The sequence below is a fragment of the Zeugodacus cucurbitae genome, chromosome 4 (assembly GCF_028554725.1).
Source record: "Zeugodacus cucurbitae isolate PBARC_wt_2022May chromosome 4, idZeuCucr1.2, whole genome shotgun sequence".
Lineage (NCBI taxonomy): Eukaryota > Metazoa > Arthropoda > Insecta > Diptera > Tephritidae > Zeugodacus > Zeugodacus cucurbitae.
In genome coordinates this window covers 4,380,751-4,407,377 of record NC_071669.1, presented here as the reverse complement: position 1 = coordinate 4,407,377, position 26,627 = coordinate 4,380,751, and the positions used below count along the sequence as shown (strand labels likewise).

The 26,627-nt window shown below is 36.8% G+C and overlaps 1 protein-coding gene across 3 annotated transcripts in view; it reads right to left on the bottom strand.

Annotated features, from left to right (window-relative positions):
* Atp2c1_3 (calcium-transporting ATPase type 2C member 1) overlaps positions 1–26,627 on the bottom strand; it is a 133,095-nt gene that overhangs the window by 45,213 nt on the left and 61,255 nt on the right. Inside the window, exon 1 of one of the 3 annotated variants that reach the window (XM_011197531.3) lies at positions 1,041–1,379. The exons of the other annotated variants lie outside the window; for them this stretch is intronic. The gene's annotated coding sequence lies outside the window, so the exon portion shown is untranslated. Of the gene's footprint in view, positions 1–1,040; positions 1,380–26,627 lie in introns of those variants that run through there. 3 annotated transcript variants of the gene reach the window in all.

Here is a 26,627-nt window from a genome sequence, read left to right as displayed (position 1 = left end):
CAGTATTGTTTTGGTCAGTTTTAGAAATTTTAAAATTCCCGTTATTTTTTGAACGCACCTCATATAAAGCAACTCTCGACTAGAACTGGTCTTACTTGAAAGCTTTCTAATATTCATGACTTTATCGATAACTAGACTATGCCAAGGCGTTTTAAAAAAAAATATTATTTCCCTCTAAAAATCAATTTCGTTAATAAAATTCTGAAATTTTAAATAAAAGTCTGGCAACACTCTCTGGCAATCGGTAGCATTTCAAACAAACAAAATCACTTTTTATTACTTTTCGCACACAATGCAACTACTGAAAATAAATTTTTAGCAGTACATACACAATAATTAGTAAATTTCAGTGAAGAGTACACATTTTATTATTATTTTATTTACTAATCAGGCCATAACTAGTTGATAACGTGGTTAATTTAGCGGTCTTCGAATAGATATTATAATACATTTATGAGTAACCCCATAAAGCTTTCACTTAACATCCGTTTTGTGGGAGAGCGCGAGACGTGAGATTTACGATTTAATAACAAAATGAGAAAACAACAAAACAACAATAAAATCATGCGTTTTTGCTGAGGTCAGTGACGGTAATTACTGATAAATTTATAAAGTAAAACGAAAAAGCTTTTAGGAACATATTGTTTTTTTAACACAAGAATTTTATTTGACTTGGACACGTAGCAAGTAGATGGACTTATGGAATTCGCCAACGCGCTCTGTGGCTGCCACAGAAAGCAAACGAAGCGAAACGAGGCACTGATCTCAAGACAATAGCAACAGTCAGCAACTATGTAGGCATCTTTATTGTTGTATATATGTATCTAGAAGAGTGTATACTCAATTCATTTATGCTGGCAGACAATACGCAAGACATTCAAGGTGATGTGGGTACAAAAACACACACATATATACACACACTTGGAACTGTCATATGCGACATTTACACAGTCTGGAGCGGCAATCAAAACACAATTGGCACATTGCGATTGAAAACAAATCTAAGTTTTTTAGTTGTAAATATATGTAAGTACACTCACGTGTGCTGGCTGCTAACAAATATTGTTTTCTGCTTTATTGTTAGTTGCTTTCTCCACGAAACGTCACACCAAAAACAAAAAATTTACAAAAGCGCTTAGCCGGTGAAATAATTGTTTAGTCACACGTCAGCGCTAAGTATTTTCTTGCTTTTTTCTTGCTGTTTTGTATACACACAGTCACCGCCGCACGTATGTTTGCCTTCAACACATAAAGTTAGAAACAAGTCGACGTAGCCAAATAAGCGAGTGTGTACACGCGTACAATAAATACGGAAAAACTAAACACCAGTTAATCACTTGGTAAGTTATTCGCACATTTGCTCGCGACAAGAAATGAAAAACTGTCTAATTTTGGTGAACTGTCAAAGCGCAGAAGGCGCCTAAAATGAGCGCCGCGCCACTGACAAGCGAAATGTCAAAGACTGTGGAAAGAGTAAAGCGAAGAGAGGGAGAGAGAGAGAGAGAGTGAGCAAGTGAGAGAGTGTGTGTGTAAATATACAATACAAATGTAAATCACATTAATCCCCAACAAGTAAACCACAGTAAACTGAAGTAAATTGAAGGCCAGAACTGACTTTGGGGAGACAGCTGGAGAGGATCGCATATGAAAAGCAGAGCATAAAAGAGCGTAAAATTATAGTAATGCAATAAAAGAGTAGAGTATGAGATCAGTAGAAGAGAGTGAGTAATATACTTCAAGAACTCATCGTTTGCGCAAACAGCCAGTACAGTTTGTGCAACCCTAGCAATTCGCAGCAGCTGTTTCGGCAGCACCGCAAAACCGCCAGCTATCAAACGACGAATTTTGTTGTTGCCCTCATATCTTGTATTACCGAAAGTGACTCAGTCATAATATTTACATAGAACTTGTGTGGCATTTCTGACGCAGACGCGACGCGCCACCGCAATAAACCACATAAAACCTGTCCCACCGGCTTTATGGCTTTAGTTGGAGGCGACGGTGAATATGTTGTCTGCTTTATTTGCCGGCATTTAATCGTGTATCTGCCGCATAAATCTATGTAGTGGCGTGTGGTAAACACTACTTGGTAAACGCTAGCACACTCTACAAAGCGTTGCAAAGTGCAAACGAACACGCATTAACATTGGCTTTGGGTCAAGTTTAATTGCTTGCGCGTTGTGTGGTTTGAGGCACACGACAACTATTTATGGTTGTTTGTCAATGATTTTGTTGTTGTTGTGGCACATAGCGTGGAATGAAAATTTATTTAAATGAAAAATGCAAAAATTAGTCTTTGGGGGAAGCTTCTGCTCAATTTTGAATGATTAATTCAACTTGTTAAAATCGATTTGAGATTAGATTCATATTATATAGCATATATACATCGCATGCCGTTTGCAATTGAATAAATTGCGTACAATACTTGATCATGACTTTCAATTAGCTCGTATTCATGGAAATAAACATATATACATACATATGAGGTGCGTTCAAAAAATAACGAAAATTTTCGTTTTTTCAAAAACAAAATTTAATCATCTAAATTAATGTCGCCTTCAAAATAATTCTCATTCGAGACTATGCATGAGTGCAAGCGCTTCTTCCAATCATCGAAACACTCCTCAAACTCGATTTTTGAGATCTCGTATGCTTATGAAACGATGGTCCTTTAAGGTTCTCTTTTTGGAAATAGACAAAAAAACACACGGAGTAATGCCTGGCGAATATGGAAGCTGGGACATCGTTACAGTATTCTTTTTGCGAACGAAATTCACGAACAAGAAACGAGAAGGTGCGAGCTTTACAAAAACGAAAATCGTCAAGCTTCGAAGTATAAATCTAACCTTTTTTTGAGATCTCGAATGCTTATGAAACGATGGTCCTTTAAGGTTCTCTTTTTGGAAATAGAAAAAAAACACGGAGTAGATAATGCCAAGCGAATATGGAGGCTGGGTCATAGTTACAGTATTTTTGTGGATTAAAATTCACGAACCAGAAAATAAATAATAATAAAATAAGCAATGAATTCAGCTGAAAATTGTATCGTGCTTTATGAGCATGTAAATATATTAACAATAATAAAAAATTAATTTTTTTTTTCTATTGAAATTTCGAAAAATTCGAAATTTAAAAATTCCCGTTATTTTTTGAACACATCTCGTATATGTGCTCATGGCGCTTATAACATACCCGTTACTCATTTCCATAGCGTTCGCTCGCTCATGCCAACTGCATTTAGTTCGTACCGGATGTGGTCGCTTGAGAACTACAAAACGGCTTAATTAAATTTGTATTATACTAAATTTTTTCATTATTTCAAAATATTTTTCTGTTTGTGGCCAACGAGCGATTTGTTTAGAGCGCGTGCGTGCTTCGGTTAAGTGCATTTTGACATGCGATGCAATGCGACTTATTAAATGTTAACTGCGTTTAATTGACTCTGATAGTGAAGTCTTTCGATATGCTATGGATTGAGATAATTGCGCGATTTTCGCTTTCAACGATTGCGTTTTTCTATTATTTGCTTTCACTTGTTAAATTTAAAGAGAAAATTAGATAATTTGGAGTACAATAGAGCAGTGATATAGAGTATCTTTAAACCCATTCGAGCTACTATCGGTTTTAATATCGTAGAGTGACAGCTCTGAAAAGGTTTTTTAAATTTCGATCCTTCATTGGATCTCTTTCAGAACAGAGTGTAGATAGGATATGTATTAAAGAGAGAGCTAAACTTAAGCGACTTTACCAATCAATATAATATCTATAGTTAGGTTAGGTTAAGTGGCTGTCAAACGACGCACCTAGGCCTTTGGGAGGCCCATTCTGATATCACTGGGACTGAGATCCCTCACACTATCGAGTCTTCATTGAACCACCCTGTGGTCCTGATGAAGTGAAAAAGTTCACACAATTTAAAATGAGCAACTTCGCCCACATCATCGAGAAAACCGCGTCCAATAGTTGCGATTCTTTTCCTATACAGAGCCCTTCTTCTTCTTCTTCTTGACAGCTTCTGCATAATCATTGAACGGCATCCCCAATCTGCTGGCGTGTCTCTCAATCAGACAGTGCCCCGTTAACAGCCCTACAATGGTTCTAGTTTCATTCCTCTTAAATTTCAATAAGCGACAAGTACGGCTCTTATTCCACTCTGGCGACGTTTGTCTGCTTACGGAGCAAGTCGTTGTGTCTATATTTACCTACAGCAAAAGCTCTTTAGACACCCAGATAATTATCCATCATCCTTGTTCTCATCTTGGTCTGGTAAAGTCCTTGTACAAAAATGGTATTTCAAAAAAGTCAGACTCAACCATTTATTCGGTAAATTTGGCTGACTGAGAAGGCCTAACTGAGATTTTGTTCCCTCGAAAATCAAGTATGCTCTTCGACGAACGAAAATTAGTCTATATAACAGAATTCTTCTTCTTCTTCTTGAATGGCGTAGACACCGCTTACGCGGTTATAGCCGAGTCCAAAACAGCGCGCCACGTATCCCTCCTTCTGGCAGTTTGGCGCCAATTGGTTATACCAAGCGAAGCCAGGTCCCTCTCCACCTGGTCCTTCCATCGGAGGGGAGGTCTCCCTCTTCCTCGGCTTCCACCAGCGGGTACTGCATCGAATACTTTCAGAGCTGGAGCATTTTCATCCATTCGAATTCAGTCGACTTTAAAAATATCTAACCATTCGTTTAAACCTTCTTTCAACAGAAAAAAAACTTTTTGCATAATTCCCTTCAAATCACTACTCCATTATCTAACAGATAAGTTGAACTTTATGTTCCGTAAACTTTCTTATTTGCCACATGCCTTATTTAGTTTCACTTACTTTCGACATTATTTGCTCATATTTCGCTTATTTACTCATTCAAAAGTTGAATCACTGGCACTTCAGCGCCAACGCACGTCGTATATCTCGCCGGCGACTACAATTCAAGTGCCGACGCCGTTGTCTGATCTCTCATCTTTCAACGCAAAGAAGAAAAAATAAAACTTTTAGCTCGTTATCGATGCACAGCGGATCAAGTCCCCAACTCGTGGTACAAACATACCGACTACCTACGCGCATGATTTATATAGCGAGCGTAACTTCAACGCGCCACCGACCAACTCCCGACTGTTTTCACAGAGCTCGAGCGTTCGCTTAAAAATGCATTTGTTCCAGCTTGTTGTTCCTGTTGTCCTTGTAGTTTTTTGCAAATTTGTACTCAACTTTCGGCATTGCACTTTGCACTCCTAGACAGCTTAGCGCAAGCAATCGGCGGGATGACTTGCTGTAGCATTTCCGGCAGCAGAGCGACAGGCGTCGGGGAAAATGCGTCAATTTGTTAAGCACTTCCAACGCTGGCTGGGTGTCTGTATGTATGTGAGCTGTGCCTCCTCCTCCATTCCTCTTTAAACACTAGCTGTATTTATGTCGCTTTGCGGTGCTGCGACATTTGCGCGCGCCAAACAAAAAATGCCCGAACCGACAGCCATATTAGTCTTTGTACTCTGTACTCGCTCGATCCCCGGACAGCGTGTCACATATATATTTGTACAACGCCTCAGCTGGTGTTTTGTGAGAAGTGTGCAGTGAGGCGTAAGTGTGAAAAATGACATTTTTCAATGGTGCACCACTTGCTGCCGCCCGCCGACCGCTTGACACCTGCTCCATCACTTTGGCTGCAATAATGTCGCAGCGTTGTCTTTGACTGCTGCTGTACAAACTTTTCACTCTTTCACTCGCGCAAAGAATATCACTAAAGATGACAAAGCTGCGCTTTATGTCCCATTAGCTCGCCAGCAAGGCAATGCTGCACGCTTTTTGTGGGGTTTCGAGGAACAGCACGAACGAAATTTCGATGATGAATGATGCTGGTTGTGCTGTCATTTTTTTGGAGAAGAGGGGAAGAGAGGAAGCTGACGGTATGAAGAGCTAAAGGTCTTCAGTATACTGCTGGAAAAGGGTATAATCGGCATTTTGAAGGACGAAGTCGTTGAAATAATAATATTCACAAGATGAGATTCGAGCGGCCTAATTTATTGTTGACATTGTAAACGAATAAGACGAGAATGTTTTGATTTCCACGCTAGTCGGGTTTTCTTAACCGTAACGGGTTCGGATTCATATCCAACCAAAAACCGAATCAAAGATCCAGAAGTACACTATCCTTGTTATAATGTTTGGGTCTCGTCTTCGACTTTTAGTCGGTTAAGTTGTTGGTCTGACAAGCTTGAGACTCTTGGTACTGATAAGTGGTGGTACAAACAGATTATTGGTCAGATAAGAGGTTCTGAGCCATCCTACCACACAATCACGCTGAGACAAGAATCTAGTTACAACTTTAGACCTCGAAACAGCATTCTTTTGCACTCAGTCGATTAGTCCTTTCGAAAATCAAGCGTGGGAAACAACAACACACAATGAGACAACGTTCAGATAAGACCAAGATAATAGATTCTACGAAGGATATGTGAACCCCGGAGCATTGGCATGACGATAAGATAATTAACAGTGGACATAGTCCAGCAAATTAGAATCTGGGAGATCCACTGAAGAAGAGTACGAAGAGATAGGCCTTCTTTATGTTAAAAAATAACTGGTAAAGGACTTGGCTTCGTAAGGTATTGCGAAATAGCGAACGAATGGAGACTCGGACAAAATTTCACAGGCGGGTGTATGTGTGTGTGATTGGCGTGGGAACCGTCCTCTTTCTCCCTCGCAGTTCGGCGCTAGTTGGAGATCCTAAGTGTAACCAGGTCGCTCTCCACCTGGTCCCTCCAAAGGTATGGAGGCTTTCACATTCCTCGGCTTCCACCGGCGGATACTGCATCGAACACTTTCAGAGCTGGAGTGTTTTCGTCCATGCGGACAACATGACCTAGCCAGCGTAGCTGCTGTCTTTTTTTCAGGCGAGTACAGGGCCAATAAAGAAGATGTAGAAGACTTGGTTTTCCAAATTGGAAAGTAAAAATAGTTAACGCATTGTTGTACATACATATATCCATCAATCCACTTAAACAGTTATAGCAACAATTAAACGTTTGAGGGTGGATTTAATGTGGAGAACGACATTTAAGAGAAGGCAAAGCGAAACTCAATTTCCACACTAAGTGAACTCAACTTATGACACTTTAGCCAATATTGTTGCAAATTCTAAAAATACTGCTATCTACACTCATGAAATCCCAACAATTGTGCTGATGATTACAATCATGCTGACAACTGACGCCACTGAACGCATGCAGAAAACCAACTGACGCACCAATCAACTGTTCATTCAAGCAATTTAATCCAACTAAAAGCAAATAAAGTGACGAAGGAAAGACTTGTCCACCAGCGCCTGAGTGAACAACTTGTTGTGACACATAAAGACAACAAGAACAACGCACCACTGAACTCATACCAGCCAATTCGTACGTTCGATGCAGCTGTTGCCACAATTTTCAATGCGAAAGTTGGCAAACGCATTAGAAGGAGTGGCAGTGTGGCAAAGTGGGTGAATCGAAGAGGTCAAAAAATACAAAAAATAAAAAAAAAAATCGAAGACCACTGTAGCCAATAGCCACTACTCTTTAGTCTCAACCCGACCGCCAGCAGCAGCAGCAGCAGCGGCTCTTCAGCGTTGACAGCTGTGTTGCCAACATATTTTGTGGAGCCTGGCACGTGCTGATAATCAGTGGCGATATGTTTGAGTATTTAGTAGCGGCAAGCGACAACAACAACAACAACTGCAAACAAATGAATACTAAAAAGTCGGCGTAAGCGCTTTGCAAACATTTTGTGAACTCCAATGTATGTATGTATGTGAGCGCTACGAGTTGCAAGCTGTGTTGTACGAGCTAATCTGCACTGGCCACAAACACAACGGTAAATACCTATATATGTATATACGCATACATGCGCGCTCAGCGTAGCGGAAGTAGCACCCCACAGCAGCTTAGTTGCGCATAAAAAGTTACCGTTAGAGAATGCATACATGCTTGCCACACACATTTTATATGTGGCAACTGCAAGCGCTGCATTACTCGGTAAAATGTTCAATACTTTTCCGCCACACTAATAGTTGTTTGAAAAGGATTTTACGCGTGTGCGGAAAAACTTGCGCCACAGAGTTTGCAAATAGTTCTCGCATACAAGTGTGGCATGCCCATGCTGGCGTAAAAGCTTTCAACGCCTCACTACACTTTGGTCACACATGTGTGTTGGCCAATAATAATCGAACGAGTGAACATTCATTTGGCAGCACTCGCACATACACTACCCCTAAAACTGCGCTGCAAATAATCACGTTGAAATTTATGACATTGCCATCGTAACAGTTGGTGTCGATTAAGCGGCGCCAATGAGCCATGCAACTTTGTAAGCGTGTGCATTTTCTAATGCGTTTTTCGGTGAAATTTATACCCTTGAAATTATATGTTGATGGTGTTGTGGACTACATAGTAAGCTGCTAATAATTTGAGTAGGTTCCTCTGGATAATACTACATTTAAAATATTTACTTTAAAAGCGACAACTATTATATATTGAGCATAACTAGCGGATAGTTCCAAAATATGCGCATAATATATTTTTGGACCAATAGCGCTCTTTCGAGGTCTTAGGTCAGACTGATGAGGTTTAAAACTTTCAAGCGATCCAAGCAAACCTATTTTTCCTATTACTTGTGGTCCTATGATAGATGATACATATTATGGTATCGCTTTTTACAAATGTAAATATATACCTAAATCTCCCTCCTAGAACTGAAGGTATTTTTTATTCGGATTAGTAAAAGTTATTAAAAATTTTTATGAACTCTATATGGTGTGTTCAAAAAATCAGGGTTGTTGTGGAATCTGACAGTTGTCGGAATCAGAATTCAAAAAATTCTGGTTCGTGTCATGAATTCTGATATTATTGGCTTGATGTTCGAATCAGAAATTCTATTGGTTTTAGGTGTCATGGAAACCAATTTTATCGGTTTAACTATCAGAAACAAACCAAGAGCTTCAGGGCTGACAGATTTGAGACAGTTTGTTCAAATTTATTTTGATTTGCCATTAAAACGCTTTGGAAAAAATATAATTATTATTAATTAAAATAAGATAAGAACGCTAAATGACGCAATTATTGAATTCAACGGAAAAAATTAAAATATTCTAAGAATTTTACAAAATAAGTGATTCAGATTAGATCATGGAAATATCTAACTCTTTATATAAAAGTTAAACAATATACAGTGGAACTTCCATAACTCGAAGATCTCCACTACTTGAACTTTTAAATTGGCAATAGCGTAGAAAAATCAAATTTCATACAAATTTCCTTCCATAACTCGTTTCTCATTTCTATAACTCGAAGTTCTCCATAACTCGAACACTTGAAGTGGCATTGAAAGGTAATTCCATACAAATTTCCTCGAAGTTTTTTTGTGGATTATGGTGATTCGAGTTAGAGAAGTTCCACTGTATATATACACTTAAATATGTACATGTTCATATAAAAATAATTACTATTTTTGACTTCCTTTGAGCATAAAGCGAATTACTGTGATTCCTAAAAACTTTCATTTTTTCGCGCTACTTTCATTGCCAAATAAAATAAAAGCTGAAATAATTTCTCATTTTAATTATATTTTTTGGGTTTAATGAATATTTTGAACTAATTATATGATTACAATTACAAAAACATGTCTTGCTAATTTTTCCCCGTGTAAATAGCAGAACAGCTGATTCGAATATTGGTTTGCTTATATTCGAAGAGCCGAAAATCCCATCAGATTATGTGATACCAATGAAAATCAGAATTGGTTTGCCATTCTGATATTCAGCAAATCTGTCTTGGATTCCACAAAACCCCTGAATAACGGGAATTTTAAAATTTCAACGATTTTGGAGAGTCAAAATATTTTTGATTATAGATGCCCCTGACAGTCGATAAAATAATCAGCTGCCTTCATTGCTTCTTTTGTCCGTAGCAGCCGCTAAGTTTAAACGTGTTGTTATGAGCTTGACGGTTTTCGTTTGTTAAGAGCTCACATTTCGTCCCTTGTTCGTGAATTCATGACCAAAAAAAAAATTCGGTAACGATGCCCCATCCTTCCTATTCACCAGGTATTGTTTGGTTGAAAAGGGAGGCGAAGAGAGCCTGACCGCAAGCGGCCGCACTTAGGCCATCATTAGGTCCATTGTGCTCCCAGACATGACTTTGTGTGACTTTTTCCTATTTCCAAAAATAAAGAGAACCTTAAAGGCCCGTCATTTTACAAGCAAACGAGAAGTCGCTGAATGAGTTAAAGGCTATTCCAAAAATCGAGTTCGAGAAGTGTTTCGACGATTGCAAGAAGCGCTTGCATAAGTGCATAATATCGAATGGAGACTATTTTAAAGGCGACAACATTAATGCAGACGAATGAATAAATATTTTTTTCCAAAAAACGAAAATTCCCGTTATTTTTTGAACACATACTATTATTATCCTTGAACAAATGAAACTCTTCAAACGCCTTAATTTAAAAGTTATTTCCCTTTAAAAGCAACACAAGCTTCAATTTTTAATTTATTTTGAAAGGAAATGTGATGCCGACAGCTCAATAATTTTTAAACAAATTACCCACTTTTTAACCCTTCCTCTTTCCTTCCTTTTCATAACTTGTAACTCGCATTTGCCTTTTTGTCGAGATGTTCAAGTTGATATTAAAGCGAAAAGGAAGAAAATATGATGAAAGGAATGTTGTAACCTTGATGTCGAGAAAGACAGTAATATTATTGGAAATAGAATACCATATATTATTAGAATTTCGAATTGCGATGGAGAGAAAAAATTTCCACGGTGAAAAAAAAATCGACAATTTGGTGGACACTTTGAGTTGGAATCCTTAGGAGATTAAAGTATTGAGTATTATAGATATATTAAAGGACATTAAAAATATTGTGAGCCTTAGTATTTTAGTTGTAATGTGGTCAATCTAGAACTCTTGTAAGAAAAATTGCATTGTGCGATTGAACTTTGACCCTTGGAATGTGGTTTTTTCTTCAAGCATCTTCCAGTATAGTCTCAGAAAAATTTTTAAGCAAAGTTGGGTCCATTTCCAAACAAAATATTGGTCACTTATTAATCTGAACCACTGAACCGCAAAATTCAAGAACTCGTTATAAACGCTGAATATTTGAAAGCCCAAAAACCACGCACACTCGAAAATATTCAATACGTCAAAATATCGTAAGCTGAAATACTGAATTTAGCTGAAAAATTTCATGAAGCTCACTGAATATTTTATTATGGAATTTTAGCAAGCAAGCGCCAACCAACCAGAGTTGTAGGTGGTGCCAACAAAAGTGCAGCGAATTCTGCGCTGGTAGAAGAGTGGAGACTGCAAATCTGGATGCGTAGCATTTGCGGTGCAGTGCTACTGGTAGCTACTCATGTGCAAAGCAGCCGGCGACCACAGTAGTCCGTGCATGGTTGCGCTTGCATGTGATCGTGATGTGGATTTACCGTAAATACGACGAGCTGCGGAGAGCGCCGAGCGTTGCGGCGGTGGCTGATGGCTAGTGGTCAACCTGCGCACGAAAACGCACAATTGAATAGTGAATCGGTCGAACGTATGCGAATACAATACGTATGATTGCTTGCAGAGAATGGCAATGGCAAAAAAGAATGCATGAAAAATGCCAAAAAGGCAAAAATAGTGAAGTCGTACAAGCGGAAAAACGGTGAAAAAATGCATTAAGTAAGAATGAATTAAGTGACGCGCATGAAAAAGTGGCATGTAAATGTTGGAGCGGCGTGGAAAAAATAATATTTGAGTGAAATTCAATAAAAAATGTAAGTAAGCAAATTTGTTTGCTGTGAGGGAGTTGAGAGTTGAAATCCTTTTTTTCACATTCCTTTTGGTACAAATGTCACTGCAAATTTCAATTTAAATTCCACACAATTTTGTGGTGGCTCATAAAAAACCGAATGAGTTAAATGAAACAAATGAATAATAAAATGAAATCGCTGCCATTTTAAGTGACGCGCATTGTCGCGCACCATAAATCATTTCATTCGTTCATTCGCTGCGCTGCGCTGCGCTGAAATTTCACAAATTGCTTGCACTTAAACTAAAAACGTAAAAAGAGCAAAACGCCAACCGGAAAACGGTGAACGGTAAACGGGAAAACGGAAGGATGTATGAAATTTAAATTTGCACAAGAAAACGAAAGAGGCGAAGAGGAAAAATGTTGAGAGTATGCAGTTGTACGAGTAAAACACAAAACGAGTTGAGTTGTGGCTGTAAATAAGTAGTACTTAAGTATATTAACTGTCAAGCGTAAACTTATGGCGTGAAATTACCAAAACAATTAGACAAATTATGAGAAGAAATCGCAGGACAAATATGAAAATAAAACAAATGAAATTAATTAAATAATAAAGTGAAGAATAATGAGCGCATTTTGGTCATTTAATAATTTCGCTAATGGATTAGCGGCGAAAAGCAGGCAAATTGGAAGCAAATGGTGAGGAGAGAACAGCAGATGAAATCGCAAAGAGAGATCAAAAGATAATAAGGAAAAATACAAAAGAAATAATCGCTGGGTTATGTCAAGCTTAATGAAATATAGGTTATTGGATTACGAACTGCTGTAATATAAAATGGTATTCACCTAACCTAATTAAAACTAACCTCAAAATAATAAAAAAAAAAAATAAAAATAAACTAAAAATTAAAATTCAAAATAACAAGTAAGGAAGGGCTAAGTTCGGGTGTAACCGAACATTTTATACTCTCGCAATTTATTTATCTAACTTTATTTATATTATATAATACACAATTTGACCCACATATTCGTCATATATATTGTATAAAGTCCATTGAAAGTTGAAAACCATAGTATTAGCTAAGAAGCACCGAGGTAATCGTGTTCGATATATGGGGCCTTAAAACCCTATGGTCCGATTTCGACGATTTTTAGAATGGGGCTGCCACACTATAAACATAGTATTTGTGCAAAGCTCTTCACTATTGCTTACTTTATATATTGTAAAGTAAACGATTCAGATCGTCTTCAAAGTCCTGGTATATAGGAAGTAGGCGTGGTTGTGAAGCGCTTTGGCCTATTTTCTCAACATATCATTGGGATGTAAGGAAACTATTACAAACCAAGTTTCATTGAAATCGGTCGAGTAGTTCCTGAGATATGGTTTTTGACCCGTAAGTGGGCAATGCCACGCCCATTTTCCATTTTGTAAAAAAATCTGAGTGCAGCTTTCATCTGCCACTTCTTATGTGAAATTTAGTGTTTCTGACGTTTTTCGTTAATGAGTTAACCTACTTTTAGTAATTTTTAACGTAACTTTTGTATGGGAGGTGGGGGTGGTTATTATCCGATTTCTTTCATTTTTGGACTGCATTAGGAAGTGCCTAAAAAACGACTGCAGAAAGTTTGGTTTATATAGCTCTATTAGTTTACGAGACATGTACAAAAAACTTAGTAGGGGGCGGGGCCACGCCCACTTCCCCAAAAAAATTACATCCAAATATGCCCCTTCATAGTGCGATCCTTCATACCAAATTTTATTTCCATAGCTTTATTTAGGGCTTAGTTATGGCACTTTATGTGTTTTCGGTTTTCGCCATTTTGCGGGCGTCGTAGTGGTCCGATTTTGCTCATTTTCGAAAGCAACCTTCCTATGGTGCCAAGAAATAAGTGTGCCAAGTTTCATCATGATATCTTAATTTTTACTCAAGCTTGCACAGACGGACGGACGGACAGACAGACATTCGGATTTGAAATCCACTCTTCACCCTGATCACTTTGGTATATATAACCCTATATCTAGCTCGTTTAGTTTTGGGTGTTACAAACAACCGTTATGTGAACAAAACTATAATACTCTTTTTAGCAACATTTGTTGCGAGAGTATAAAAATTTAAAGTAATAAAAAATAAAATAATATTTTAAGAAGAGAAAGACTTATAGAATTTTAGAACCCCTTGAAAGCATTTTCTAACAAAAATTTTTGACTAAAAATTTAGTTATATTACACAAGAATTTTTGCTACCTAAGTTCTGTGCTTAAGACATGTAATAATTTGTACGAGGTGTGTTCAAAAAATATCGGGAATTTTCGTTTCTTGAAAAAAAAAATATTGCAGAAAATGTTAAAATTATGTCAGCGCTTGTCCCAATCAAAATCAAGTCAAATCACTTCTTAAACCATATTTCACTTCTTAAACCATATTTTTGGGATAGCCTATAGCTCTTTTAGCGTTTTCTCGTATGCTTGTTTAATGACACCCCTTTAAGGTTCTCTTTATTTTTGGAAATAAGTCATACAGAGTGATGTCTGGTGAATATGGAAACTGAAGCATCGTTACAACATTTTGACCAAATTTTGACCAATTTTAAAAAACGAAAATCGAAAAGCTCATAAAAACACGTGTAACCTAAGCGACAAAGTAGACAATGAATATAGCTGAAAATCTTGTACTTTATCATACTACAAGAGCATATATACATATTAACATAATTTAAAAAAGTTTCTCCAAACTCTCGAAATTTTAAAACTCCCGTTAGTTTTTTAGTATACCCGCAATCTTTTACAATTTATTCCAAGAGTCTATCTAATTTAAGGGGGTATTCTGGTCTACGATTTTGAAAAAAAATCGATTTTTTTTTTGCATATTTTGAAAGTTTAGACTTTCAAAAATATGACCTTGGAAGGCTTTTTCAAAATTCGACTTATTTTCGGAGATACAGCCGATTTTGTGACGTGGCGTCCGAGCCGGCCGTGCGGTCTCCTAAACTTTAAACGCGTTTTTCTCGAAACTACTTTTTTGAGGTAGTTGACGTGATATCTCAAGTTCTACTGAACCAATTCCTTTGAAATTTGGTATATATCTTCTTTATACAATGCTCTATCGTGTCTGCCGTGGATTTCCAAAAATTTTGATTGGAAGTTTTTTTAAAAAATTCGAAAAGGTCGAAAAAATCGAGTAAAAAAAGATTGTTTTCAAGTAGACGCCAGTTTGTTATTATTTTTTTTTTTTTGAAAATGGTCAACCCGATAACCACATTCTTACAAATGGAGAATCTTCTTGTTTTTTGTGTTTTAGATCTCTACAAGGGTTGAAATCACGGCAACCAGGACGCACCGCTTTTTTTGAAGCCCCCACTCCACCGGCCCGTATCTCAACGAATTTTGGTTTTTTTCTTTCAATTTTTTTTTTATATTATTAAAACGTCAAAAAAAAACATTTAAAAAAATTTATAGTAAAAATGTTTTTCATTTTGTTTATCTTAGTTTAAAAAATGCCTAAAATTCATGCGTCTAGTCCAGAATACCCCCTTAAGGAGAGTTTCTTTATTCTACTCACACCCCACCCTGAACACCAGAAATCACATAGACAATACGCTCTAAATGGTTCCTTTCAAAAATTACTGTCAAGCCGAGAGCTATGAGATGAGAGACAATCCGTTCCACTTAATCGGAATAGGCAAGGATTTTTATCCAGTCAAGGACTGTCAATTCGATTACATTCTACAAACTCATTCGGAACGCCATTTTAATTTGATGAACTCAAAAATTTCTTTTGTATTAATCTAGTGTGCTCTGAACATTCTGGGAAATGAATTTCGGCTCTTGAGAAAAACTTGTATAGGCTTCTTTCATTCATTAGCAATCAAAAATAGTAAAAGTGGTGACTTCGTAGCTCGGAAAACATTGCTTTATAAAATCAATAAGAATTGGTGCTCAGTCCAATACCTAAAAATTGTGAATAATCTTTCTTGAGTATCCAAAACATTTTTTCCGAAAACTAGTTTAGTAACTGCATGTTGAACATCTCGTTTAACGGTACTTAAATACTAATTCATAAGTCCACGACAAGTACACTCGTTATACAAAATAACTGATGCAATGTTATATATAAAGCGATGCCCACAGGGTTGCTTAGCGTGAAAGTTGGGCTATACAGAAAAATGAGCACTAAAAATGGTCGCTCTACAAAACATTGAAACTAAACAAGAAATAGCAAAAAAAAAGAAGCGCTCACGAACAGCTGTCAGTGTCAGCGCATAATTGAAAAGACAGACAAATGCACGAACGGAATTCATATTTTATTGTTGTACAGAAAAACGGCAATGCCAAAGCACAAAAAAGCTCTGCGCTAAAAAGGTAGTTGAGCGATGGAATAGTGCAGCAGTCAGGAAAGTAGTTAAAAAAAGATGAATAAAATTTAAAAAATTAGAAAAAGTTAAAAAAATAATAAAAAATATATATAAAAAAGTATAAAAAAATATAAACTACAATGTAGCGAGAAAGAAAGAAAGAATATTGCGTAGCGTAAAATGAAGTGCTAACAAATGTTTGCATAATTCATAGGACTTTAAAGTTTTATGCGCGCACAAATGAATTATGACAGACACAGAGTTGCAAATGCCAGTACGAGTATGCGTTGCCTGTAGTTGTGAAAGCAAGTGGTGGATCGACTTTAAAGCGCTAGGGAAAGGCAGCACAAAAGAGCAGGTGTCACAGGCGGTAATGACGTAAAAAGCTAGAGGAGAGAGAGTGTGAGTGAGTGAGTAGACGTGTGGGAAAGCACATTGGTGTAAAATTTGGTGGCGCCACTTGCTGCAGCGTTGCATTTGAAATGTAACAAATGAGCGTCGTTATTTTTTATGATGTTGGCAAATTACTGGCGCTTAAAAGGATATTTTTACACGAGAAATTGCTGTGAAAAAAATTACAAAAAAATGACAGAAGCAGCACACTTAGAGAGATATATTTTAAAACGGGAAATAGCTGTAATTGCAGTGCTCAGGACATACTCAAAAAAAGAGAAGGTGCAAATACATATAGAAAGCCACTAAAAGAAAATTGCTTAAAAACAAGTAAGGAAGGGTTATGTTGGGGTGTAAGCGAACATTTTATACTTTCGCAATTTATTTATTTAATTTTATTAATATAACTCACAATTTGACTCACATATTCGACATATATATGGTATTAAGTCCATTAAAAGTTCGAAAACCATAATATTAGGTATTTGGGAGCTAGGTGAAGTTATGGCCCGATTTCACTTATTTTTGGCACGGAGACCTATTTATAGCAGAAAAATATTTCCTCTGAATTTTTTCAAAATATCTGAGAGACTTATCTATATTTACGAAAAAAAAAAAATAATAAAATCACTGAGGTCCTAATGTTCGCTATATGGACCCTTGAAAACGTATGGCTTTTTTTAGAAGGGCGATGTCACACTATAAATGCAGTATTTATGCAAAGTTCTGTTCCGATATCTTCACTGGTGCTTACTTTATATAGTGTAAAGTAAAAGATTCAGATCGACTTCAAAGTTCTGGTGTATAGGAAGTTGGCGAAGTTGTGAACCGATTTGGTCTATTTTCACAACGAATCATTGGGATGCAATGAAAATATTACAAACCGAATTTCATTGAAATTGGTCGTGCAGTTTCGGAGATATGGTTTTTGATCTCTAAGTGGGCGGTGCCACACCTATTTAAAATATTGTATACCAACTTGACGGACGGACAGACAGACAGACATCCGAATTTGAACTCCACTCTTCACCCTGATCACTTTGGTATATATAACCCTATATCTAACTCGTTTAGTTTTGGGTGTTACAAACAACCGTTATGTGAACAAAACTATTATACTCTCTAAGCAACTTTGTTGCGAGAGTATATCCAATAACAGTGAAAATATTTTTGTAATGCTTTGTAGGTAGTGAAGAGTATGTGAAATTCGTGGTACGTACGCTTACATTTCAATTTCGTCAGGCGTCGCTACACTCCAAATAAACAGGTGTTCAACCTTTTCATTTAATGATGCAGAAAATGTCAACATTACTACCGGATTGCACTGTAAAGGTGAAGTTAGCGGTATATAATGCCGAATGGTTTTGAAGAAACGAAAGAGTGTGGTATGAAACCAAAGAGCATATCATCAAATTCATGCTTGACTGTTTAGGAGTTTAAAGAATTGCCTAACTAATGGATACAATGACTTGAATTCATAATTTTAGATTTATAAGAAAGGAGAACAAGGCACCAGTAGCAAGAGGATTTAGTTAAGGTACTACAATAAGCGACTGGTAACCTCAGCATTGAAATTTGCACTCTCTAAAGTCCCCATAAATCCACCCTCATACCTAAAATCTATACTAATATTATAAAGCTGAAGAGTTTGTTTGTTTGTTTGTTTGAACGCGCTAATCTCCGAAACTACTGGTTCGAATTGAATAATTCTTTTTGTATTGGATAGTCCTTTTAGCGAGGAAGGCTATAGGCTATATAGCATCACGTATAGCATCACCAATAGGAGCGAAGAAACAGTGGTAAATGTGTAAAAAACGGGGGAAATATAATATACATACATATGTATATATGTATAATAATCAATTGATGTTCGTTAGTCGAGAACGCCTCAACCGATTTGGTTAATTTTAGTCTTGAAATGTTCATGGAGATCTAGAGAACGTTTAAAAGGTGAGAAAAGTTCGAATAATTGCCTGGAAACCCCTTAAAACTACCATTTTCTTTTTCCCATACAAATGTTTTCTAAATAATATGTACATATGTATGTACATTGACAACATAAATAAAAAAACATAATAACATATTTAGAAGGTTGTCATTGTTGCTTTTTTAAGAAATGTTTTGATGTTATACTAAAATATATTGATAATTGTAATTGAACATGATTCAATTATATAAGGGGGGTCGATAGTCGAAAAAACAATGTTAAAAGTGTTTTAATTTTAAATGTTAAAATTAGCAATTTTGGTAGGTTTTTACATTTTTCTATACAAGTACAAAGAAATGTTCCATTATTGAATGAGCAGCAAAAGAGTGCCTATGATGAATTGATGAACGCTGTAAATGATGAAAACATTGGACTATTTTTTCTTGATGCGCCCGGGTGGAACTGGGAAAATGTTCCTGACAACATTGATTTTGGCAACAATACGATCTCAAAATGGCATTGCGTTGGCTCTCGCATCTACTGGAATTGCTGCAACGCTACTAGAAGTTGGAAGAACGGCACATTCGGCACCGAAGCTTCTGTTAAACATGCAAATCAATGAAACACCTGTTTGCAACGCAATCAGCTATGGCAAAAGTGTTGAAGATTTGTAAACTGTGGAATAATAATCGTCGCTTTGGTGCCGTAATGATACTGTTAGATTTTTGACAAACAGTTTCTGTTATTTAGAAATTAACAGCGGCGGATGAATTGAACGCATGTCTCAAGTCATCGTATTTATGTCGGTTTGATTGACTATGAATATGCGAGTTTTCCTGCAACAGGATAACCACGCAGAAGAACTGCTAAGAATTGGAAATGGGCAAATTCCGGTTGATACTTCCAATGATTTGATATCGTTTCCACCTACCATTTGTCAATTTATTTCAACGAGAGATGAACTCATCACGAATGTTTATCCGAACATTGGTAAAAATTATTATTATTAACTACGATTGGTTGAATGCACTCGCAATTTTAGCTGCTGAAAATACCGATGACTTAAACTATACAATTCAAAGTCAAATTCCGGGAGATTTGTGTTCATACAAATCGATCGATCGTGTTGAAATGAAGACGAAGCAGTGAATTATCCGGTGGTATTTCTATTATATCTATTGGAAAACGGCGGATGCCGCCGCATCCTTTGCGTCTCAAAGTTGAATCATCATCATTGTCATTATTATGCCTCACAATCTTCATTCGACGAAACTGTGTGAATGAACTCGACTAATAGTGACAAAAAAAAGATCAGCTAGTTATTATATATACATATTTATTTGAATTACTAAAAATTCTATTAAAGTATACTTTTTCCATCGTTTACGGAGACAACATTATTCTTGCAGAGTTTACAAAGTGCGCAGCTTGTCATTACTCAGCAACGTAGCTTAACGGGTGTGTAAACTTGCACACACATTATGCCACGGTGGCATTATGTAAACTTAAATATGTTTTACACGTCATTTTCGTGAATTTTTCACACTCGTTATAAAACTTTACAACACATTTGCTTTATAGCTTTGTGATTGCTTTTAAAGCTTGCTGTTTACACCACTGGGTTTTGAAAAAATTATTATTTTTGAGCGCTTTTGCCAAACGTTAAAAGTATTTAAAAGAATTTAAATACAATACTGATGGCCACAAATCTTAATTCCGAATTCTGAACAAAACAACAACAAAAATTTACTCTTCACAGTCACGATCCTCTATTTAAATTTCAAAAACAAAAACATCTCAGATGATCTCTCTATTATGATCAGTATAACCTTAATCAGAATCTTATAGTTGTTGCAGTCTCACAATTGTATGTTCAAGAGTAACCAAATGCTATAATACTTTGAAATTAATATACAGTTACACTATACACATAAGCTAAAGTAAAAATATGGCCTCTGTGGGAAAGCAGGCTTTCAACCTATGGTGTAAATACTCAAGAAACAAAATTTACTGCTGTTTTCTACCAAAAAATATTCTCCGATTCTCTGAATAAAACTGGGGTGTTACTGCTTAGTCAAGTATATCATTATATTTCGATTCTACAGACTGTATTATCGTGGAAACAGAAGGGTTTCTACTAACTGATCTGGTTTATGGAACTCAGTAGTTTACATCAACAATAGATTACTCATACTGAACGAATCTATTTAGAGCAATAACCCGTCGTCAATGTTAGACTGAATTTCTGTTTCAACTTTAATTCATTTCAAAATAGGTTAACCTACTTTCCAGTAAGTTTCGACAAATTTGACGTTACCCATTCCATTTATAGCCCGTTTAATGCTTTAAGGCGACAAAAAACAATATGTAAGATTACTTGACGGAGGAAGGAGGATGGAGTCATATGTAGAAATTCACGAAAGTGAGGAAAGTTTCTGACTGTCATTCCCTTGCGAGTGGCCAGAAACGATTCTTTTGCATGTGGCTCAAGCAGATCACGACTTCCGGTCTTAGACCAAGCATCCGCTGGATAGCCAACAGACAACCGTTTGGAGGCGCGCTAAAGTGAAAAGGCGAATCCCGCTTATGTGGTTGTGCGTAGGGTTTGGGACCCACCAAATAAAAACGAATAACTAATGAACAGGAAGATCATTCTACTACTGGTGCAGAACTTAATGGTGCAGAAGCTTGGACGATGTCAACATCCAATGAGACGACACTAGCAGTTTTCGAGAGAAGTGTTTTGCGAATACCGCAGACGATGGAACGATGAGCTGTATGTGTTATTCGACGACATAGACATAGTCCAGCGAATAAAAAGACAGCGGCTACGCTGGCTAGGTCATGTTGTTCGAATGGACGAAAGTGCTCCAGCTCTGAAAGTGATCGATGCAGTACCCGCTGGTGGAACCCTAGGCCTAGGAAGAGGGAGGCCTCCACTCCGATGGAAGGACTAGGTGGAGAAGGACCTGACTTCACTTGGTATTACCAATTGGCGACAAACTGTCAAAAGGAGAGATACGTGGCGCGCTGTTGTGGACTCGACTATAACCGCGTAAGCGGTGTTTACGGCAGTCACGAAGAAGAAGAAGATTACTTGACACAAAGTTTAAGAGGTTAGGTGGGTTTGAAAATTTCAAAAAATCAATTTTTTTTTTCAAATCGTTCCGAATAAAAGAGAGAGGGTGTTCCGGGAGCTTCGCAGGTATACAGAAGCCTATCTCAAAACTCCATTTTTTAAGTCGTTGGACACGATTTCTTTTGTCACATATCTTTGAATAACTATCCAGACATTAGACGAAGGATTGTTTTGCTACAAATATTTTTTTCTTACCAAAATTTTACCTAAAAATGTGTTTTTAGTACAAAGTAAGTAAAAAATAAATTTTTTATTTGTTTTTCCTTTCGTTCAATAACTAGATTTATCAATTAACATTATTTAATGAAATATTTTTGATTTTTTTTTTATTTTACTTGAACCAATAATGAATTATACTGTTCTTGGTAAGAGCATTTTTTTGGACACACCATGGGAGTTGAGGTACCAACGACTGAATTTTCGGCATTTTTTTAATAAAAATTTCACAAAATACTGTTTAAATGTGTATCTTTGATATGCTGAGATGTTTAATTGAAAATAGATGATTGTTTACATTAAAGAAAATAGTAAAAATGAACCACTGAAACCCACCTAACTCCTTTTGAAAGATTTTATTAACCTAGGGATATTTGTCTAAATACACATATTAATAAAATTTTTAGTATTTGTCGATTTCATTTGCAGAAATAATGACATATATAGCATACATATAGGATGGAAGATATTTTTATACTTTATAACAAATTTTGGTACGAAAAAGAACTTGTACTTGATATGAATCCTATAAATAAATATCGTCCACAAATGTAATAGAAGCTTAATGCGATATGTGAAGTACATAAATTCTCCACCGCCACTTTCGCACTTCGTTAACACACTCTATGCGATAGTAAGACAATCTAATATTGCACAAAAGGACAAGCAGAAGATACGAAAAGGCGAAATTGAAGAAAGAAAGATGAATAAAATTTCACATGAAAGTGGAGTAGGAGTACATCGAATATGTCAGAGTACACATTTATATTGTTTTACAGCAATTTGTTGTTGTATATATGAATGTATGTGCATCTAGCTGAACTCAACTCCTTCATACACACACATACGGAGCACCACAACGAAGCATGTTGACCGGCTACTTAAATTAAATTACAAATGCCATTGTGAAGGCAAGAATGGCGTACGAAGGAAAAATAAGTGCACAAATCCGTGTTGCAGTACGTTACCGTTATTTTATTACTTGTTTCTTTATTTTTTTTTTTGTGTTTGAAGCAAAAGAAAATACATAAACATTAGCAGACACTGGGTGCGGCGGCGGTTGGCTGGCTGGCTGATGTACGCCCTTACAACAAATGACAGCAACGTGTCAGGCACTTTTCACTGCCAAGTGCAGAAGACACGCAAGTAGATATGAAGAAGAAATAGTTTTATACCAGTACTGCGTAGGAGCTGGCTGCCTTTAGGTGCTGTCCTGCCACAACATAGTAGACTGTCTGCGGCACAAGGAACGCACGACGACAGACAGGCAATGCATATATAAATAAAGTTGGTGTGTGTGTGTGGGCTTAGTGCTCGTATCAAGCGCTGATAAAACTACATATGTAGCCAGCTACGTGCAATTCCAAGCGTCAGACACTTTCAGGGGTTTGGTTTTCGGGCGCAAGGCAGCTACTCCATCTGCATCAGTCGCTGCTGGCTCCTACAATGACAAGGCAGCGCCACTCTGTGGACCGCCAAGCAGCAGCTGTAGCATATAAACGACACGCCCACTCCTTGCTTTGGAGTTGCCGCCACCACTGAGTGCCTCCTTTCGTAGCACCCCTTCTGCATTTGTGGTCCCTATGGATATGCGACACACTCAGTTGCATTGTTGTTGTATATATTCCGCCTTATAAGTCTTATATAGTGCGCTTATCTTATCTGACTGCTTCCTCTCCAGCTTGGGTATGCTTCGTATGCCCATATGTGAATGTGAATGAAGAATGACTGGTGCTTTGGTTAAACCATTGTAATGGATGTGCTGCATTTTATGTTCAATTTTCTTTAACCAACAGTGACATAAAAGTAAATATTTGCGTCGACAAGGATTTATATCACAACGCATTAGTTTTATTTCATTGCCAATGTGTGGAGTGCAAATTTAAAACATGGAAGAAGTAACGGAAAATGCACTGTTTGATAATAGGGTGCGAAGCAGTTTAATGATACTGAAATGACTGGCTCGAAGTAGTCACTGGAGTATTTAGAGAGTGCTTAAATGGGAAAAATAAGGGATATACGGAAAGCTTTTTTATATATTGTGGAGTTGAAAACGGAGAGAGCGAATTAATAATATGCGACAGTATCGGACTATTATAAATAAGCCTCAGAACACATTTGAAGAGAAAATTGCTTGAATTAGAGGACATTAGAGAACATTCACTATAGATAAAGTGGCGAGGAATCCAGAATGAAATCAGTTACCTATATATAATCATAGAAAATCACCGTTCCAAGAAAACTTGGCTTTAGTAGGCAGAATTTTTCTAGACCCCAACCGAAAATATACAGACATACACTTTATGGAACTTAAAAGTATAGAAAGCTTTTGTGAGCTTTTCGAGAATACAATAAATGCTTGAAATTAAAGCTTCTTGCAGTAAGAAGAAGCACATAAAGTACTCAAACATACCATATTGTATCTTTAGTATAAAACCGTTTAGCCGGTTATAACCGAATCGATAATGGCAGAGGAGTGATCTCTCTTTTCCTCGCAGTTCGTGGCCAGTTGGAGATCCCAAGTGTAACCAGCTCGCTCTCCACTTGGTCCCTCAAACGGAGTGGAGGGCTTCCTCCGACGGGTACTGCATCGAACACTTTCAGAGCTGGAGTGTTTTCGTCCATGACAACAAGACCTATTCAGCGTAGACGCTGTCTTTTTATTCGCTGAACTATGGCAATGTCGTCGTATAACTCATACAGCTCATCGTCTGCGGTATTCGCCGTTGTCAATGTTCTGAAATTTTCCTTTCAAAAACTTCTAGTGTCGGAGTTTAATGAGCTTTTGTTTATTCTTTCGTTTATAGAGCTTTTGAGAAAATTTTGTGATTTTCAAGATCCTTGAGATTGAAGCATCCTCCAGTAAGAAGAAGAATTGAGGATTGTCAATACCACATAAATATGTTGAAGGGACTCTTTGGTACACAGTTAAAAATAATTCATATCTCCGTCATTGCCGTAGTGACCCTATTTTAAGGTATATAGGTTTTTTACGAAGTTTATTGAGATATCGTATAAAAAGCTTTCGAGAGCTTTTAGATAATTTCAGTAATCCTTTAGATTAAAGATCCAGTGTCTCCTTAGGATACGGTTAAAAGCAATTCCTATACAAGTTTGTGATGTTCTAAACTTATTTTAATGTGTTGTAGCACTTTTAGGTTATGTGCGGAGTTTAATAAGATTTCTTATATATATGTAGATATAGAGAGCTTTTCGAGAATTTCAGTAATCGTTGAGATTTAGGCATCCCACAATAAGAAGGTGAGAATGAAATAAATATGTTTCAGAGTCTCCTTAGATTTCTCCTTAGAATGTACTAACCATACTTTAAGGTATACGTACCCCTTATAGGTTTTTTACGAAGAGCTTTTGAGAGCTTTTCGAGATTTTCAGGAATTTTGATATTAAGGATCCAATATCTCCTTAGAGTACGGTTGATAGCAATCCTTACACTGGTCTTTGATGTTCTAATCTTATCTTAAGCTATAAGTGCCCCATATACATAGGTTCTGTACGTCATAGACCTTTCAATCGACTTTCACTATTTCAAAATTCACTGTCCAGGTAAATATCTATTTAGAAAAAGCTTTCATTGTTTTATGATAAGATCTTTTTGGTAGCTTTTATGACAAATTCCATGCGACATAAGCCAAAACCCACAATCATAAAATTATCAAAACATGTTTATTAGAATTTGTCGCTTAATACTCTAACTTTTACATATACACCCACCATAATATAAAAAAAAAAAATTCTTTTTTATGTCTTACTTTATCGCATGCAATCAGCAATCAACTGATTGCCATCAATTCGTCACATCACATAACCTTTGGCTAAAGTACGCTTAAACACACACAATTCCAAGTATCTATATCCATTTACTTACTGTCAGCAAAACTCCTTTGCCACAAAATACAAATAGACAGTGAATCAAATATGTATAACCAACGAAATCATGTGCACTCAAATACAAGAATATTTGCTTGCGGCATATACTCAATAATATTTTTTACCTCCACTGATTTCTGCATACTGATTACGGAGGACCTGCATTTTTGTTACTCCTGTATTAAGTGAAGAGTTTCATTTTTCTTTTTGTTTTTAAATATCTTTCGTCGACATTTCATGGCGGTCTGTCGTAAGCGAAACGTGCGCTGAGTCGTATTGATTTATGGCAAAGAGATAATGCAAGCACTCATAATATTTTGCACCTGTGCCACCCACTATGTGGCTGAGTGCCTCCGTGTTGCACTCAGTAGAGAGAGGTACATATATGCACCTGCTGAAAATGTCAATGCCGTCCAGGGTCGCCTAAAGTGGCCTTTCATATGCCATTTTCCAGCTTTGCGCATGTGGGTGTGTGTGTCTGATCGATATCAATTCCCGAAAGTCCTCAGCTACCGCTTATTTGCACTGTACCGCTCGTATGTATGAGGGCCTTGAGTTGGCTTTTACTGCCTGCTGCTGTTTATATCACATTCGGAAGATAAAATAATTCGACATTTCCTTTGCATTTCACTATAATGCTTTGTTCTTTGTTCTTTATTCTTGTTTAATTTATTTTTATTTTTTTTTCATTTTTCATATGCGCAGTTGACGTAATCGTAGCCTTTCGCTTTACATGTCCCGTTGCATTTGTTTTATGGATTTTTTGTTGCATTTTTATTTTTTTCATTGCAGTTGAATTTCAAATATTGCATTGGTGTACTCGTATTTGTAAATCAATAAATTGCAAACGGTAAATAAATAAATATTGCCAGCATAAATAAATAATAAGGATACATGTGGTAGTTTGGGTCACTTGTGGTATTGGAAGGCTTAAATAGAGATGTA